The 19,523-nt window shown below is 31.6% G+C and overlaps 1 long non-coding RNA gene across 2 annotated transcripts; it reads right to left on the minus strand.

The window, feature by feature from the left end:
* Positions 1-10,066: 10,066 nt before the first annotated feature.
* On the minus strand, positions 10,067-17,668 carry LOC115988852. Of its 2 annotated transcripts, XR_004091687.1 has the most exons (4): positions 17,299-17,668; positions 14,095-14,345; positions 10,441-10,899; positions 10,067-10,349 (listed from the first exon to the last, which is right to left on the minus strand). It is a non-coding gene; the product is annotated as an uncharacterized LOC115988852 (long non-coding RNA). The 2 variants fall into 2 exon arrangements; XR_004091686.1 differs by having other exon boundaries at positions 10,067-10,899.
* Positions 17,669-19,523: the final 1,855 nt, after the last annotated feature.

The following is a 19,523-nucleotide window of genomic DNA, read 5'->3' on the forward strand; positions in this document are numbered from 1 at the left end:
TTTGATTTCATTTATGATTTGAATCTTGTGTGTGTCATTGACTAATAAGTTTTGATTTTGAAGAAATTCACGCCCAAATTCTTTGATGAAGGTCTAGAGTATTTCCCATGTATTATGTTCTTTATAATAATATGTGTGTAGCAGTCACTCATGATGAAAAGAGTGGATCATTTCCCTTGAATGCAATTGGGGAAACTGAATCAAGAAATCAATAAGTTATTGGATTATCCATCTCTTATCCCTCCATTTGGCCTTGGGTTTGAGCATGCTGATAAAGATCTCCTTAAAAAAAGAATAAAAGGCAAGAGAGCGATTCAGTTAAAGGCTATTATTTTCTCTTGCCTAAAATTTTTCTGGTTTAAATAAGATGACATATAACTTAAATAATAATAATTATTTATTTATTTTTAAATATGCTTAAATTGTTTAAGTTTATAAATATTTTAATATTTATATTTTTATACATAAGATTTCTGTGCTTATAAACATGTTTAAGATATCAGCAAAAAAAAAAAACATGTTTAAGATTTTTTTTTATAATATATTGTAATTATATACTTGATTAACCTTTTGTATAACATAATAAATATCGCACTACATTGCAAAAATTTTGAAAATAAATTTTACATTAAATAGAAGCAAACTTCCCATATTTAGGAAAAAAAAACTTTTAATATCATGCCTAAATATTACGGTGCCTATCTTTTATATGTTGAATAAAGTTTTCAAATTAATGATATAGGATGATTTAATAACCAAACCAAATTATATAGTACATCAATGTTTCATGAAAAAAAAAAAATGACACTCCTGGTATTTTTCCAATCCAAATTAAATTGATATTTCCAAATAAATAATGACAACATTCGATTTAACACAAACTTCAAAATTTGCGCATTTTTGCCTTTTATTTAAGTTATATACTATTTTGTGCAACATTTTTTTTTAGTAACAATTGTAAAGAACAATGGCTAACGTTTCTCAAAAAAAAAAAAAAAAAACAGAATGGCTAAGCTAAGATGTTCCCCTAGTGGATGTAATTAAACTCTAACTAATTAAAACTAAATTTAATACATTGATGTGATATTACAACAAGAAGAAGAAGAAGAAGAAGAGAGATTTTCCCTGTTCACACGAGATGGAAGAATCCATGGATTTTCTGTTTTCACCTTTGCAAAGAACATGTAAACTAATTTACAAGTTCTAGGGAGATTTCAAAGAGTCACTTCTAGGAAGAAACTTCCTTATTCTTTCCCTTCCACATGACGACACTTTTGTATACCTATGTGTTTTGCATTACGTCATCTCTATATAACATTATACGCATTTTCATACATTTTTTCACCCACACGTAATTCAAGAAAAATACAAACAACGTTAATAGAACAACTTTACCAAACAGCCCCTAAAACATACAGCTATATTCAATGTGAGCGTTTTCTAATACCTAACCTAATATGATGGGCAGGTTGATGTTGAAGGGAATTAAGGGAATGAATTAAAGCCTGTTGCTGCCACCCTCCTCTCTCATACACAAAATTTTTTCACATTTCACTTTTTAAACTTTTACTTTTAACTTTTTCCTTAACTTTTTTAAATCAATAGTTGAGATTGAAAATTACTTTTTACAACTATCAGTCTCAACCACTTATAATAATTGTGTCAGGTGCAACACTTTAGATATTGCACCTAATCTCAATCCATTGAAAATCCTTATGAATATGAGAACACTAACAACTAAGTTAGTCTTATGGCAATTTCACAATTGCGGTCATAATCTATTTAAGTCAGATATTGTACTTTGTTTTGGAGTACTTTGAGCAGTCAATTAAGAGTGTTCTTTTTTTGTTGCCTAATATATTTTCAAGAACTGGTTTAGTTTTGAATTATTTTTAAAGGAATTAGCAAAATACTTTTTTAATGTAGGTCCTCTAATAAAGAAAAACTTATATACTATTCGGTGTAACATTTTTGATTAACAATGGTGAAGAACATTGGTAGAGCTCATATAATTGACTTCACAAATTTTTCAACGTGTTAATGAAAAATGAACATCATGCTTTCATTCGGGCTTCTGCGTGTAAAAGTCTTTATCAAGGTTGGGTTATTTGGGTATGCAAAATTTGAAGGTGGTAGTTTGGTCCATGAGTTTTTAGAAGATTGTGGGCTGGGTAGTGGGTATCTGAGGTCCATATGTAGTAGGACGTGTGGATTGGGTATGGTGGGAGGGGGAGGGGGGGGGGGGTGATGGAGGAATTATGGGCTTGGGTTGACCATTTGAGGCCCAACCTTATGGGATGGATTAGGTGCGCCATTTGTCACTGATTTGTTGTGCAACAAATAATCTCAAATGAGGAGTTGACGGAAGTAGATTTGGAAAGCAATTAAGGGCTCGTTTGGTTTGACTATGACTCAATATTCATAACTCAATACTTAACTCATAACTCATAACTCTAACTCAAAATCCATAACTCATAACTCCGTTTCCACTTTCTCTCAAAAACTCCAAAATTCTTGTTTGGCAACATAACCCAATCACATAACTCAAAATTTAAGCCTACTTTTTGCCAAAATGGTGGAGCCCACCCACTGACACCACATTGTTTGCTTATGGTTGGTACCCGTGTGGGGATTTCTCTTACCTCTCGCAAGACATTTTCTTCCAGTGCAGCACGCCCAGTCTAGAACAATTAGACTTTCAAGAACAAATACAATTTCTTACGTCAAAGACCCACACAAAACAGCTCTAAAGACAACCTCAACTTAGCAAAAACAACATTCAACTTCCCAAGACCAAAAATCAAAGTCCCAAAATCCGATATTCAAACAAACCCAATAGAAAAGCTTCTCATTTTTAGATACATGATCATCAAAACAATGACTATAATAACATAGATGCAATCAAAATGATAATCAAAACATGATTTCAGCTAATTACTATGGACTGATTAAGGTTAACTGCATTACTCCCAGCCATCAAAACTTGTTCTTAACTCAAAAACAGTAGTAAAAGTTTTCAAAAAGCAAAAACATAGAGTAACACCCAGAGTTATAGATCCTTTGAGAGAATCAGAGCAAACCCACTTCACAAAAAGCCACACATATTTCAAAACACAAAAATCTAAACAGAAACAAGCAACCAAACCGACCCTTTAATATTATATCCACTTATATATATGTATGTGCGTGCGTGTGCGTGCGTGCGTGCGTGCGTGTGTGTGTGTGTGTAAGATCACTTGCTTAACCCATTATCTCATAAACAAATATAGCTCCTAAACACACACACAATATCAATTTTATCTCAACTAGCTCTACAATTAGCAATGTATGATCACTAAAGTTTTGAGATTTGAGTTTATTTTCCTTCAATTTTAACATGGAGCAAGTGATTACTAGCAAAAACCATAAGCGTCATTTAAAAAAAAAAAAAAAAAAATCCACGGGGAATCTCCCATTTTAACATCCAAAGTAGAATACTATTAAAAATCCATAAAACATGAATTAAAATGAACAAATCTGAGAATGGACATGGAAAATCGAGAGGGATAGTGAGCAGAGTTTGCATCTAGGAGAAGATCATGAAAATAAGGATAGCTAACAATGAAGATTCTGATAGTGACAGAGCTCGCAGTTGCCGCTGAAGAGTCTGACAATCCTTGGTATTTTATCTTTGATCAAGGAATGTTCATCTCATCCTCATTCAGTACTTTAGACTTTCTGTATAGACACCATTGGAAATGGAGAAGAGGAATTGTGATGTGAAAATTTTGAGGAAGAATTGAAAAGGGAAAGAGGGAAGTGGGAAAAGGTCCCACGAAGTCACTCTATTTACCAATATGCCACTTAAAACTGAGTTTGAACTTTTGGAAACTCCCGTTTTCTGTTTTTAGTTTTCCTCATCCTCACTCAAATTTATCATTATAAAGAAAAAATATTTATTACAACAATAAAAAATTATTGCAATAACATCAATGTCATTGCAATAGTTGATGTGAGTTGTTGCAATAAATTTTGAGGTAATAAGTTTGTGCAATAAAAAAATTCATTGCAATAATCACTAGATATTTAAATGAAAACTTTGAGACAATGATATATATATATATATATATATATATATATGTTTTTGCAATAAAAAATTTATTGTAATGATATATTCGTTGTAATAAATAATTGTTTTATTTTTGTCATTGTAATAGATAATAAAATAATTGATATCAAGTTATTGCACCTGCATCTTTTGAAATTTTACCAATTGTTGTGTGATGATTCTTAGTTCATTTTATTTCTTTGAACCGCATCTTTTGAAAATTTACCAATTTTTGTGTGGGTGGGTGTGTAGTGTATATATTTATTTTTAGCTTTGTTTGAATGAAGTATTCACAATTAGTTCTATGTTCTTATTGTTGGCTCACATTTTTAACTTCTTCTTTTTTAAAGCTTTTTTATTTATTTATTTATTTTTTTATTTATATATCTGAGATGATTTAATGAAGTTATTTAATTCTAGGAAATCTTTATTTCCATAATTTGTATAAACAGATCAATGACCTTTAGGTGAAAAAGTGACAATCTCTCGCTTTTAGATTTTTGTGGAGCTTAACGTTAATGAAAATTATATTGCTGTGAATTGATTTGGTGGATTAGATTATTAAGTCTAGAAATCCTTTAATGAGTTGGAAGAATTTTTAGGGTTTATGTATAATATATATTCCAAGTTCATTTGCTTTGTTTAACAACAAATATGAATTTCTCTGTTTTTTACTTAATTGTGTGCAGATCTGTACTGTACCACACGGTGCCCAGCTCCAACATGATCATGAATATTATTTTTATTTTCTCTCTCTCTATGCTCCCCCTCATGATCTTTGCTTGTACAATTAATTTATTGTAATGATATATTCATTGTAATAAATAATTGTTTTATTTTTGTCATTATAATAGATAATAAAATAATTGATATCAAGTTATTGCAATGATATATTTATTTCATATTTGTCATTGCAATAGATTGTAAAATAATTAATGTCAAATGATTACAATGATATCTTTATTACAATAAAATATCACTTTGAAGTTTTTGTTGTAATAGATTGCAAAAATAACCGCTATCAAGTTATTGTAACAATATCTTTATTTACAATTTTTATTTTAAGTTATTGCAACACATTTTCCTAATGTAATACTAATAATTATAAGTTACTGTAACTAATTATTGTAAATGCAATAATTTACCACTTTAAAGTTATTATTGTAAGTATTTTTAACTTATATATATGTGCATGCGTGTGTGTGTGTGTCTCTATGATCACTTGCTTAACCCATTACCTCATAAACAAATATAGCTCCTAACACACACACACACACACACACACACACACACACACACACACACACACACACACACACACACCACACACACACACACACACACACACACACACCACACACCACACACACACACACACACACACACACACACACACACACACACACAACACACACACACACACACACACACACACACACAGAGAGAGAGAAGAGAGAGAGAGAGAGAGAGAGAGAGAGAGAGAGAGAGAGAGAGAGAGAGAGAGAGAGAGAGAGAGAGAGAGAGAGAGAGAGAGAGAGAGAGAGAGAGAGAGAGAGTATCAATTTCATCTCAACTGGCTCTACAGTTAGCAATGTATGTTCACTATAAGTTTTGAGATTTGAGTTTATTTTCCTTCAATTTTAACATGGAGCAAGTGATTACTAGCAAAAACCAAAAGCGTCATTAAAAAAAAAAAAATCCACGGGGAATCACCCATTTTAACATCCAAAGTAGAATACTATTAAAAATCCATAAAACATGAATTAAAATGAACAAATCTGCGAATGGACATGGAAAATCGAGAGGGATAGTGAGTAGAGTTTGCACTTGGGAGAAGATCATGAAAATAAGGACAGCTAACATTGAAGATTCCAATAGTGACGGAGCTCGCAGTTGCCACTGAAGAGTCTGACAATCCTTGGTATTTTATCTTTGATCATGGAACGTTCATCTCATCCTCATTCAGTACTTTAGACTTTCTGTATAGACACCATTGGAAATGGAGAAGAGGAATTGTGATGTGAAAATTTTGAGGAAGAACTGAAAAGGGAAGGAGGGAAGTGGGGAAAGGTCCCATGAAGTCACTCTATTTACCAATATGCCACTTAAAACTGAGTTTGAACTTTTGGAAACTCCCGTTTTCTGTTTTTAGTTTTCCTCATCCTCACTCAAATTTATCATTATAAAGAAAAAATATTTATTACAACAACAAAAAATTATTGCAATAACATCAAAGTCATTGCAATAGTTGACGTGAGTTGTTGCAATAAATTTTGAGGTAATAAGTTTGTGCAATAAAAAAATTCATTGCAATAATCACTAGATATTACAATGAAAACTTTGAGACAATGATATATATATATATATATATATATATATGTTGTTGCAATAAAAAATTTATTGTAATGATATATTCGTTGTAATAAATAATTGTTTTATTTTTGTCATTGTAATAGATAATAAAATAATTGATATCAAGTTATTGCACCTACATCTTTTGAAATTTTACCAATTGTTATGTGATGATTCTTAGTTCATTTTATTTCTTTGATCCACATCTTTCGAAAATTTACCAATTTTTGTGTGGGTGGGTGTGTAGTGTATATATTTATTTTTAGCTTTGTTTGAATGAAGTATTCACAATTAGTTCTATGTTCTTATTGTTGGCTCACATTTTTAACTCCTTCTTTTTTAAAGCTTTTTTTTATTTTTTATTTTTTATTTATTTTATATATCTGAGATGATTTAATGAACTTATTTAATTCTAGGAAATATTTATTTTCATAATTTGTATAAATAGATCAATGACTTTTAGGTGAAAAAGTGACAATCTCTCGCTTTTAGATTTTTGTGGAGCTTAACGTTAATGAAAATTATATTGCTATGAATTGATTTGGTGGATTAGATTATTAAGTCTAGAAATCCTTTAGTGAGTTGGAAGAATTTTTAGGGTTTATGTATAATATATATTCCAAGTTCATTTGCTTTATTTAACAACAAATCTGAATTTCTCCATTTTTTACTTAATTGTGTGCAGATCTGTACTGTACCACACGGAGCCCAGCTCCAACATGACCATGAATATTATTTTTATTTTCTCTCTCTCTATGCTCCCCCTCATGATCTTTGCTTGTCCAATCAATTTATTGTAATGATATATTCGTTGTAATAAATAATTGTTTTATTTTTGTCATTGTAATAGATAATAAAATAATTGATATCAAGTTATTGCAATGATATATTTATTTCATATTTGTCATTGCAATAGATTGTAAAATAATTAATATCAAATGATTACAATAATGTCTTTATTACAATAAAATATCACTTTGAAGTTTTGTTGTAATAGATTGCAAAAATAACCGCTATCAAGTTATTGTAACAATATCTTTATTTAAAATTTTTATTTTAAGTTATTGCAACAAATTTTCCTAATGTAATACTGATAATTATAAGTTATTGTAACTAATTATTGTAAATGCAATAATTTACCACTTTAAAGTTGTTATTGTAAGTATTTTTAACTTATATATATGTGCGTGCGTGTGTGTGTAATAAAAGTTAGGTTTGGTTTTCTTTCATTTCAATTTTACTATTATTATGATTGAGGCATATAAGTAGACTTATTTCTAGTGTTAAGAAACAAAAAAAATGATAAAACCTATTAAACATATTTTATTCCATGTAACCATGTACGCACAAGTCACAATTTTAGTGCAAAATGTGTGTGTTCAGTTGTGTGGAGTAAGGTATGTAATAAACACCAGCCCACAAAAAAAAAAAAAAAAAAAAAAAAATTAAATATCAATATTTCTAGATTCATTTTTTACTTTTATTTTTTATTTTTTTTGCAAAATTTATTGCCTATTTTAGAATAAAAAATTTACATTTTTTTTTTTTATTTTACCTAACTATTTTTTAAAGCACTTATATGTGGTTATTTATTCCATCTAATGTGGCTAACAGACAAAATTTTAAAAATAAAAATTATGCCACTTAGGATGTCATCTATATTGTCACATGACCTAAACTAAATTTATATATATATATATATTAAAAAAAAAGTTGAATTGAATTTTCCCACCAAACTAAAGGTTGATTTGCTTTTGACCTAAACTAAAATACTTCCAAACTTTGAAAAGTATCATGATAGCATCAAAACCACTCAATTTGGTCATGTTAGAGTGATATTTTGGTTCTTTTTAGGAATTGCGAGAATATTTTGGTTTTGTTATCTAAAGGTTTAAAGGACAATTAAATTATTTTTGACATGACCAAAATATCACTCTAACATGACCACATCATGACCAAAACATCACTCTAACTCAATTTGATGCGTCTAAATTTTAGTGTTCATGTCAGATAAATTTTAGTGGTCATGTCAAATAAAAAGCCAACCTAAAGTGAGCCCGCCGTCCCTCTCAGTCTCCTCAATCTCCTCCTTAATCTCCATCTTTCAATTTCTTTAAGTCAACACTCTGTTCTTACATGTCAAAATCTCTTCTTACATGTCAAAATCCCACCACAACTAACACCTTCATCCCAAAAAATAAAAATTCAAGGCCACCCACCAGACCTCCATCAACTAAAGGCCCCAAACCAACAACTGAAACTCATCCCTAATCTACTGGGTATAAACCCATCCCAAAAGCATTGCTTGGTGTTTGGAGTTTACATAGAGTCTAGTGCCCCGACACTGTATGACAAATCTATTAGGCACTACAGCAAAAGATTTTTTGATTTGGTTGTGGGTTTGATTTGGGTTGATTCACAAAATTTCAGTCTTAGACAATCCCAACTCGATAACCAATGAATTTTTTGTGATGTTTTAAGGGACAATTAAATTATTTTAGACATCTCATGGGTGGTTTAGTCAATTTTTATTTATTTTTTTATGTTTCAGTGGAATTTTTCCTTGGAAAATATTTTATAACAAAACAAACTATTCCTTAGTCACATTGAATGGTATCGTCTTCACGTTAAATGATACACCAATGTCCCAATTAGGAATACCAACGTTCATATGTAAACAAGAGTTTACAAAATTTCAGTCTTAGACAATCCCAACTCTAAAACCAACAAATTTTTATGATGCTTTAGTACTCAACATCCTTGGACCACACTATCTTTTCTCTTATAGAATTTCATAAACACAAAGATAACTTAATTCTCTCTTCCCTCTGATCTATTGTTGTTGGAATTCTGCTCCAGTGCACTATATGCATCTCCCTAGTAAGGGGGGGGGGGGGAAAAAAAAAGGAACCGTGTAAAAATAGCCGAACCTACGAAATAAGAACATAATCAAAATCTGTTAAAGACCAAAGAATCAAATGAGAGCATAAGCCCAACACGCAAAGCAATAGTATCTCCAAAATTTAGACTTTATATGATACTATGCACAAAAATGTTTTTGTTATTGTCCTCACGCAGTAGTATAACTGAATATCAATAATCAAGTCATATTTTGCCAACTCTGAACTTTAATGTTGAAACTTGGAATCCAAAGATCTTGGTGTTACCCCTAAAATTCACAGACTCATAGACTAATCAATAAAAATAATTAGATCATTCAAACCCTCAACAGGTACACCAAGACAACATTTTTACATTCAAATAGATGTTCTTGGAAGTCCTTTATTGTTAAGGTTTTATACAGGAGACGGAGTCAAGTTAATTGTGTTAGAAAGCATGCACAAAAAATGTTCTCCATTACATTAATGTCCAATCGTGGCAACCACCTGCAGAACCCTTCCACCACTATAAAATGCATAGGTGAACATTACAATTCACATTATGTGCCAAATTGCCAATACCAGTTTTTCTATACAATTGAAAATAAAAATAATTGAAGGCCAAATTGAATTTAGAAGCTAAAACGATGCTCACAACATTATCAACCATAACATAAATAAATTATCACAACTGATTCCTGCGAGCGTAATCAAAGAAGCATATTTCCAATGCTCTTTTGCACTGGATGTGTCCTTAGGACTTGTTGGCACCAACAAAACCAATAAAGCAGTGGCAAACACCTATAGCCTAGTTTATCATCATACACATAAGACCATCTACACTTTCACCAAATTCACAGAGTTTTGAATCCAGACTGCCACTTAACAAATACAGATTCGAATATTATCCCTAAAGCATTCAGAGTAAATTTCACAAATTGGAGAGAAAAAACACATTATTAAGTGAAAATCCAACTAACCATCCCATCATAAGCTAGAACAAGAAACTCGTCATCATTGCAGAGCTCAACCTATTTCAAGAAGAACCAAAGATATAAAAATAGAGCTTGACAAGAAGAATCTCTTAAGAAGATATCCCCATAATTTTAAACACGGCCATACCTAATACTCAAATTCGCCCAGATCAAATAAAGAGAGGAATGATATGCAACCAACACTGATCATTTGGAAATTAGGAGTAAACAACAGCAAAATTCAAGGTTCTTAATTCTCTGCCATAAAGAAAATCAGCATCATGAACTAATATGAACTTAGGCACACCGAAAATATCATTCTTCATTTAACTCTTCTATAAAGCCATGTCCTTCACTACAGCAGTCACCCAAGAGAAATTTATACACCAGACTCAACTTTAGTCTCGGCCTCTGCCATAGCTGCCAGTGGCTGAAGAGCTTTGAGAGGATTCATAATGATACCATCTATAAGCCCATATTCTTTGGCTTCTTTTGCACTCATGAAGAAATCTCGGTCAGTATCCTGATTGGTCCTGTCAAGATTTTGACTGGGGTGGTAGGCGAGATATCCATTAAGGTTTGCTTTATGATGCAGCATTTCATTTTCCTGAGAATCATGTCTCTTGTTAAGGAGTTAGGATACTGTTTATAAGATAATATAATAAAAGAGATGAGAAGTAGATAAATAGAAACTAGAGTCATTATATAGTAATAAGAATGTCCAAATATTAAATGTCACAGGTGGGTTTCCATTCCTTCAATTTCTTTATAGTTCAACCTCCAACTAGAGCCAAGTAGACTACCAGAAACAATTGATTCTAAAACATATAATTGAGTTAATATTTGACATTTGGAATGGATCTCCTCCTTGGAGACACCCAAAACACCAGTTTTTTTCCCCTTCTTTTTATTGGCAAGTTAAACATGGAACCGAAAGTATTGTTAATTTGTTACTAACACAAAGTCAGCAAAGCCAACATAACTATGATTAAAAAGTTGAAAGGCATATCAGATTTGGCTAATTTAACAAATAAAAGCACACCAAACTCTATCCATGATTAACCATTAAAGAAGTAACTACTAAGTTCGTCTGATCCATAACAGATTCATGGTTAATTTAACATAATAAAGCACACCAAACTCTCACATGCACACATGAGTCAAAAACCCAAAATCCAGCTCATTAATATAATCAGTTGTGTCACTATAAACAATAACAGAAAAACCTTCATTTGGGTACCTCTGAATTATTCTTGAAAGAAAAATATAACTAAAAATTTCAGAAATAAAGCAATTAAAAATAAACATGACATTGGATTTGTGAAGGCTCTGATTACCGCCTAAGCATTTCAAAATCATTGAGCAAGTACAATTGATACCTTCAGCAAAATCATTAAGCAAGTCCAATTGCTTCCACTTCAACCTTAAAATCCTTCAGCAAAACTACACCAATTAAGCTTTCTCTGCCATTACCCTCACAACACAAAGCAAGAAAAAAAATTGATACCTTTTCCCTTAACTTCCAAATTATGCACTTTGCTATTATTGGGATTTGCAGACAACTTCTAAACTCTATAGATTCAGCCCTTTGCTGGGCATGGCAGCAATGGCAAAGCCAAGGTTAGTGAAGGAGGAAATTGGAGAAGAAGCTGGCGTCTTCAACCAAACAAAGAATCTAACAAAACCCCTTCAAAAATCTATTTGAATTTTATGAATAAGGAAATTAACACAGAATTCATTCAAAAGTAGGTGAAATTTAATAACGGATATCAAAATTTTGCAGAGAAAACAAAGTATTTGGGATTTTCTTCCTAGATAAATTGAAGTAGATCATGAATGAAACCCTAAAAATCAATATCATGGTTTCTATTTAAATTTATTTTCTGCAATAAATCACAGTAAAAAAAATTAACAAACTTGTTAACAAAAACTTTTTTTTTTTCTTTTTTTTAAATTGACCAAAAGAAAATTCCTAACCGGGTATTACTAAGAATGGGAGAAATTCCCCTTTGCCGTCAATTATGCGCCTTTGTACCTTCTGTAATTCAATGATGGAGAGGTTAGAAAATGATGGGGAGCAGTGTTGGATGAGAGAGTTGAAGAAGAAGGAGAAGGAGAAGGAGGTGGGAGTGCATTTGAAAGAGAGAGAGTTTGAAGGAGACGGTTAGAGGCTTCAGTTTCTGACTCTGGGGCGGTGGTAGACTTGGCTTGGCAGAAGGCTGAGGGGCTGTGGTAGGCATCATTCAGGTTGGAGTTTGAAGGTTTGTTTTCTGCATCTAGAAGTATTCAAATAACAGCGTGTTCGTGTATATAGTAGGGTGTTTCAAGGGTTAAATTGAAGTAAATTAAAAAAAATTATAAATTAATAATGATGTGTAAATTTGTGGAGGCTACAAAGTTGAGGTGGACCACTCTTATGATGTCAATAAAAAGTCAGAGACTTTGGTTTTATAATATACTAGTCCCTAACCCGTACAATGCACGGAAAATTTTAATAAACAATTTTATATATTGATGGGAAAGTTCAACAATTTATTTAAACTAACACAGATTAATAAAGTTATGCATAGACGCATTCTATAATCCATGACTTATTGAAATCTACAGTGCCAGCACCACTAATCTTTCTTTGGAAAGCTACCAAACTATTATCATTAAAGAAGTATTCTTCAGACCATGGAAAGTATATGAAGCATTTAAACCACTAAAAATTTGAAACTAAAGCAAAAAGAACAGTGCTCAATATAAACTGCAATCATAAGGATGAAAAAACTGCTTGATGAGGGAAGATTACTGCCACCACCATCATCATTATCGTAATGCCCAACTAGAGATCTACCTTCTTTACATTGAAACTCCATTCAAAATTAACATCCATTTATTACTTCAATAACTTCCTACTTGAATAATAAAAAATTTTCCTTCACCGCCTTGGCTGGCTTTGTAAACATGCAAGAAGCCTCTAGAAATCCTACTAAAAAAGCTAATCTTTCACCACCTATTTTACAATGCATGTCAAAGTCAAACCTCGCTTAAACCCTCTAACATTCAACATGTCTTTGTCTTTTCTATGCTTTCTCTCTTTGAAAATATATTGGACAATTCTGACTGTGAACAAATAAGTAAATCACAGTCACAACAACTAAGCCAAACACCTCATAATTTTTTTTCTTTTATACTCAAATTTTCTCAAAATTAGTACTCTTCTTCTTACTGAATCCGAGATCTCTTAGGAAACCCACTCAAGCATTGTATTACTTCTATGTTCTTCACTTTTTACTCAACTTGTTTTCATAGCTCATATTTGTGTCCATAATTCACAGCTTTCCTAGCCTTGCAAGCCATCCTAACAGTTTGCATTAAACAATTGCAGCAAAAAATTTTCTATTATTAGAAAAATTTGTAAAGTGTGTACACATATTACAGTTTCATGTAAAGTGTACATACCCATACTCTAAACGTCTAAGGAAGAAAACATCACAAACCCCTTACATATGTGGCTTAGTTTTAAAACAAACTACATATATTCCAAGCCTGATAAGCCAACTCAATGGTAGAAAAATGTTCTTTATAAAATTAGATAGTAACATATTTTACAAAAACATTTTATATAGACAATTCAAAGAAAGCCTTTAAGAACTTGAAACCAAGAACTTAATCTCAATAGAATAACATAGCTTTCACCTAACATTGAGCATGCTCTGTCATGTATTCTATGATTGATTAGTAATGTGAGTCAAGCTTGAATTCAAGCTAATGAGTGTCTATATACTAAACAAAAGGGAGAAAAGAACAGCCTTACCATGAAAAAATGATGGGAAATTAAGTGAATCTTAGCTCTTCTTGTCTATGCTCCTACTTTCAAATAAGGATTAAAACCAAGAAAACAATTCAACAATAAGAAGTACTGTACATCACCCATAAACAAAAAGAAAATCTAATATAAATTGCCACAATCTGGAAGAAGGAAGAAAACCATGTGCTAAATGGACATTTTAGATACTGCAAGACCATGTATATACTGTGTAGGAAGAACATCTCCACGTATTAGACCTGCAAAATAGGCATGGTACAAATTTAAATTCTAGAAAAGGAACAAAACAATCTGGTGTTTGATAAAGGAACAAAACAATCAGGTATTTGATAAAGGAACAAAACAATTAGGTATTTTATCAAACAATTGTTGTGCATGTAACATAGAGTCTCGTTAATTAAGTTCACACCAAAATAATAAAGCAATATTTTTTAGAGGAGTGATTGGCAGAGAGAGACAAACAAATCGAAGCTTTAGAAAAACAAAATAGTCAAAAAAATCGAATTAGAAGGTGAAATCAAGGTGACCTAATTTTGGTTGCTATACAAAAGATTTGATTGTTTCTATTAGATCAAACTATCAAACATCAGACCAAAAATATACAATAAAACTTGGATGGTGCTTAATGTCAACACTATCTTTATAATCCATGCCTCCAAGCCAAAGCCTTTTTTTTAGTTTGGCTTAAGCATTTTGTTGAACACTTTGAAGGGTTGGCCTCTGTTCTCTTCTCATACAATGAAGAACTATTAGAGCCTACTGGTTTCCTTTATTTTTTTGAAACATTCCACCCCCCCAAAAAAAATAATAAATAAATAAACATATCTTCTAAAGGGGAAAAAAAAATTACAGAACATAGAGTCTAAAAAAAATTAGAAGAGAGATAGCGATAGACCTAGTGAGGCCAATAATGACAACTGAAAAGGCAGGCACACCCTCTGCCACAGCCAGGCCTGTGGTAAGATTCACTTAGCAGAGGGACTAAGGCAGCCATTCAAGTGGGGTTGTTCTGCCTCAGGGTGTTGGGGGCTGAAATTGTTGCCGGAGAAGATAGATAGTGTACTGGAGAGTGGAGAGAGAGGAGAAGACAACGGTGATTAAACATGATGGTGGGCGGTTGGGCTCCACAATAGCTGGGTTGTGGTCACCGGTTATCCTTCCTGGAGAGAGAGGAGTTACCGTAAGGATAGAGAGAGTGCAAAGGGAAGAGAGTTGAACAACGTTGGGTATAAAATCAGAAGAATTTTTTTTTTTTTTTTTTTTTTTTTTTTTTTTTTTTAATTATAACAATGCATACATGGAAACTTTTGTGGCCTCCAAATCTAATGTGACACAACTTGAGGAAGTCGACCAATGGTCAAACATTTTTGGTTATATAGTATTTACAAATTAGCCGCTAACCTGTGCAATACACAGGCAAAATTCTTATGATAGTATAGTTTATACATAAAAGCTTTCTAATTGTATATGAACTATCATAATTGTAACAATAATTGTAAAAAAAAAAAAAATAATAATAATGAAAGAAAATCTAAATCAAATAATCATTCATAGGAACAACCGCAAACAACCATACGACAATTTCATGACAGCAATTTGGTTATTCCCTGCTTTTTTTGCATGCATAGCTCCTATACATTGGCTTCCACTATCACAAACTACCCCCAAACCATACCATATTATGTTCTACAATTTCCTTTGTTTGATAGGCATTGTTCTGTAATTCCTTGACAGCCAAATTTACCTTATAATACATACCTACATGAGGTCTCTATCTACACTTTTCAACAACCACTCTTATTTGATTAGTTTTCTAGGCTTTCATAAATTCCATATTAAGATTAGAGACTGTCTGCATCAAATTCACTGTTGTCTTCAAAGCTTCACCCACCCACCTTTCGTTCTAATTGTACCATAACAGCCAGGTTATATTCAGCATGACCTCCACCTCCATGACATGCCCATTTTGCTTTAAAGACAAAATAATACTATACCTATGGAAACATCATGGTTGGTCTTTAGACTTCCAGCGCTTCTCAGCACTCCCATACTTCATGTGTCATTGATTCTGCACTATCCCCACTTATTTCACTTGAGAATGATGAAATTATTTTCCTACAGTAAGGATTCAGCTAATTCATAGGTAAAATATTGTGGATCACCTTTCAAGCAAAAAGTATAAGTTATGGCCTCACATTTAGTCTACAATACAAAGAGAAGTACTTTTTTTTTGGGTACTTTTAGCATGTCACAGCTCATCATGTTTGATATAATCTTTAGCTAAATAACTGCCTTTCAAAGGCCATTATTCTTTTTGTAATGAAAATCTTTGCAAGCACTCTGACACGTTTGATATAATGTATAGCTAAATAATTATCTTCCAAATTCAATGTTAGTACATACAATGCATTTAGTGTGCCATTCTGGTGTAATGCGTGGGATAAAAATGGAGGGAGGAGAAAAATGTTGAAAGCAATGTGGGATAATGTTTCTATATTATTTCTTGGGCAAATAGTTTGCTTGTTGTTCTGATGAATGAATCAGGCTACTTATGAGTAGTTCTAGATTGACTCGTTGGCAAGTTATGTTTAAGTAACACCCGCCATGCTGGGTTGGTCAACTATCAATAGCATTTTTGGTTTGTCATATGGGTGGTGTTTCAATGTGTTATTGATTCCTTTGACAATTAAAACCAAGAGTATAACTATTGAATTATCCAAAAAAAAAAAATGCTAGAGTGAGTGAGACATTTTGTCAAACACATGGTGTACATGTTCTAAAAGGGAATGAAAAGAAAAATGCAGGAGTGAGTGAATCCACCCAAAGAATACAGAACCGAAGAAAAAACCTTCAAAATGATCCATTAAAAAAATTATCAACATTAGAATGTTTTCTTTGACAATTAAAACCAAGAGTATAACTTTTGAATTATCAAAAAAGAAAAATGCTAGAGTGTGTGAGACATTTTGTCAAACACATGGTGTACATGTTCTAAAAGGGCATGAAAGGAAAAATGCAGGAGTGAGTGAATCCACCCAAAAAATACAGAACCGAAGAAAAAACCTTCAAAATGATCCATTAAATAAAATTATCAACATTAGAAAGTTCTATTATCGAAGGGGAATCTAACTTCTCATGAGAAATTGATGGTCTATTAGATATTTTTCATAGAGTAAAATTCAGGCCACATACACATTGTTCTAATCAAGCAGAAATTGGTGGTCTTCTCCTTGTGCTTGATCAAACCCAACAAATTTCAGTAGATTGCGGTGCCTGAATTGCACAGATCTTATTGTTCAATTGAAGGAACTCGCAGGTGGGTCGTTGCTGTAGCTTCCATTGTTCTTTCAATCGCACACCCAACTCGGTCAGCATCATTGAGTCTCCCACAAACCTTTTCCAAGTCTCCCTTAGTAGTGATTTGTACGGCTCAGTGCTTCTTCTCTCGCGGCAGAGGTTGAACCATTGGTGGAAGTTCTTGGTTATGGATAATTCTATGGAAGTATTTGTGGCTATGAAGTCTGAAGTTGTCCAAGAGCGTAAAGCGGAGTTGGGCAGAAAAAAATCGGGTTTTTCAAAGCTTTTGTGTGGTATTTACTCAGACATTTAAATAAATTAAAAACATTAAAATGACCGTGGAAATTTGTGGAGGCTCCGAAGCTTATGTGGCATAACATGAAGAGGTTAATAGAAAGTTAAAAGTTTTGGTTTTGTAATATATACCAGTCGTTAATCTATGCGATACACGAGATAGTTAAATAAAAATAAAAAATATTTTTTTTGCTTAAAGTTCTATGACTTGACTTAAAAAAAAAAAAAATGTATAACTTGAAAATGAATGAAAATAAGTAATTTTTTGTTCAATAAAATGGTTTAGAAAAATTCTTTTTCTTTCATATCATTGGTTTCACATAATACATCCCGGTGTAGGCTATTCTATGGTGATGACTTCATATAATACTCAACTGCAATGAAATCTAATATCTATTACCAATCTAATATATGTTATCTCGATGGTAGATCTACAAATTACATTCTCATATTCTTAAAGCTTGCCACATCATTATTATTATTTATATATAATATAAAAATAAATTTTTTGACTTTTTGTGAGACGTACGTTAGAATTAAGATTAAAAAATAATTTTTTTTAATTAGACCTCACATTAGAATTTAAAAAAGAAAAAAGAAAAAGAAAAAAGAAAGGGACACTTTAGGTTTCCAAAAAAAAAAAAAAAAAAAAGACTCATGTACAAAAAAAAAAAGACTTTAGGATTAAGGAAAAAAGAGAGAGAGAGACTCCTGTTAGGACTCTCTCTTCCCTCCTCAAATTTTTTGCAATTTGGTACTATAAAATCAAAAGAATTAAATCAAATAAAAAAATATAAATAAAAAAATGTTGATGCGGAAAAATTGTGGAGAGGTTAACCAAAAGTTAAAGGCTTCGGTTTTATATATATAATACTAACCCGTGCGATGCACGGTATAATTTAATAAAAAAAAAATATATTTTTCTTGAAGAGATAGTGACTTAAAAATGAATGATAATAAGTAATTCAATTTATATATAAAAGTTCATAAAAAATATGTATATACAAACTTCACCTCACAATACCAATTGAGAATACACTTTGATCATCAAATATAATTATATAAGAATTACATTTAGAGAGAGATTATGATGACTACACTAAGGACAACATTTTTATAAAGGAATTTATATGCTTGGAAGAGCATAGTATTTACTTCAATGATGCAATCATTCTTTTGAAAATATGTAAGAGGCTCACCAAAATAGAAAGTGGCACACAAAAATAAACAACAATTTCATATCAAAAGATGCAATATAAGCACACAACAATATCTGCAAGAAATTGATCATGCAAGAATACATATATTTCACTAGACTTCCACTTAAAGTTGAACTTACCACAAATCCTAGTATCAAGATTTTTAGATTCTTGTAAAGTAAGACCAATATCAATTAACCAAAAAAATATTGTAGGGAATCAAATCATAAATTTAAGAGACATAAGTTATCCTACAATTGTATTATGACTATTTGATAATTTAGTAAGAGCTAAAACAATAATATAGAAAAATTAAATAACCACAATTTTCATCAATCAAATATTGTCAAAAGCATAAATGGATAACAAACCAAATCTAGGTCCACCACTTCATAAAATGGGAACTAATACACACCAGCTTTTCCAACTTCAACACAAAACTATCAAAAGCATAGATTATTTTGTATGAGCAATACACACATAAGTAGTAGTTATTATTCTATAATGTAAATGCTACAAACTAACTAAATAAATTATGAGATATGTAAAAGCAGACCAAAATTTTTTGCTTAGTAGGTTGCTTTATCTCTTGAGATAAAGAATATACTTATATATATATATATATAT

The sequence above is a fragment of the Quercus lobata genome, chromosome 5 (genome assembly GCF_001633185.2).
Source record: "Quercus lobata isolate SW786 chromosome 5, ValleyOak3.0 Primary Assembly, whole genome shotgun sequence".
NCBI lineage: Eukaryota > Viridiplantae > Streptophyta > Magnoliopsida > Fagales > Fagaceae > Quercus > Quercus lobata.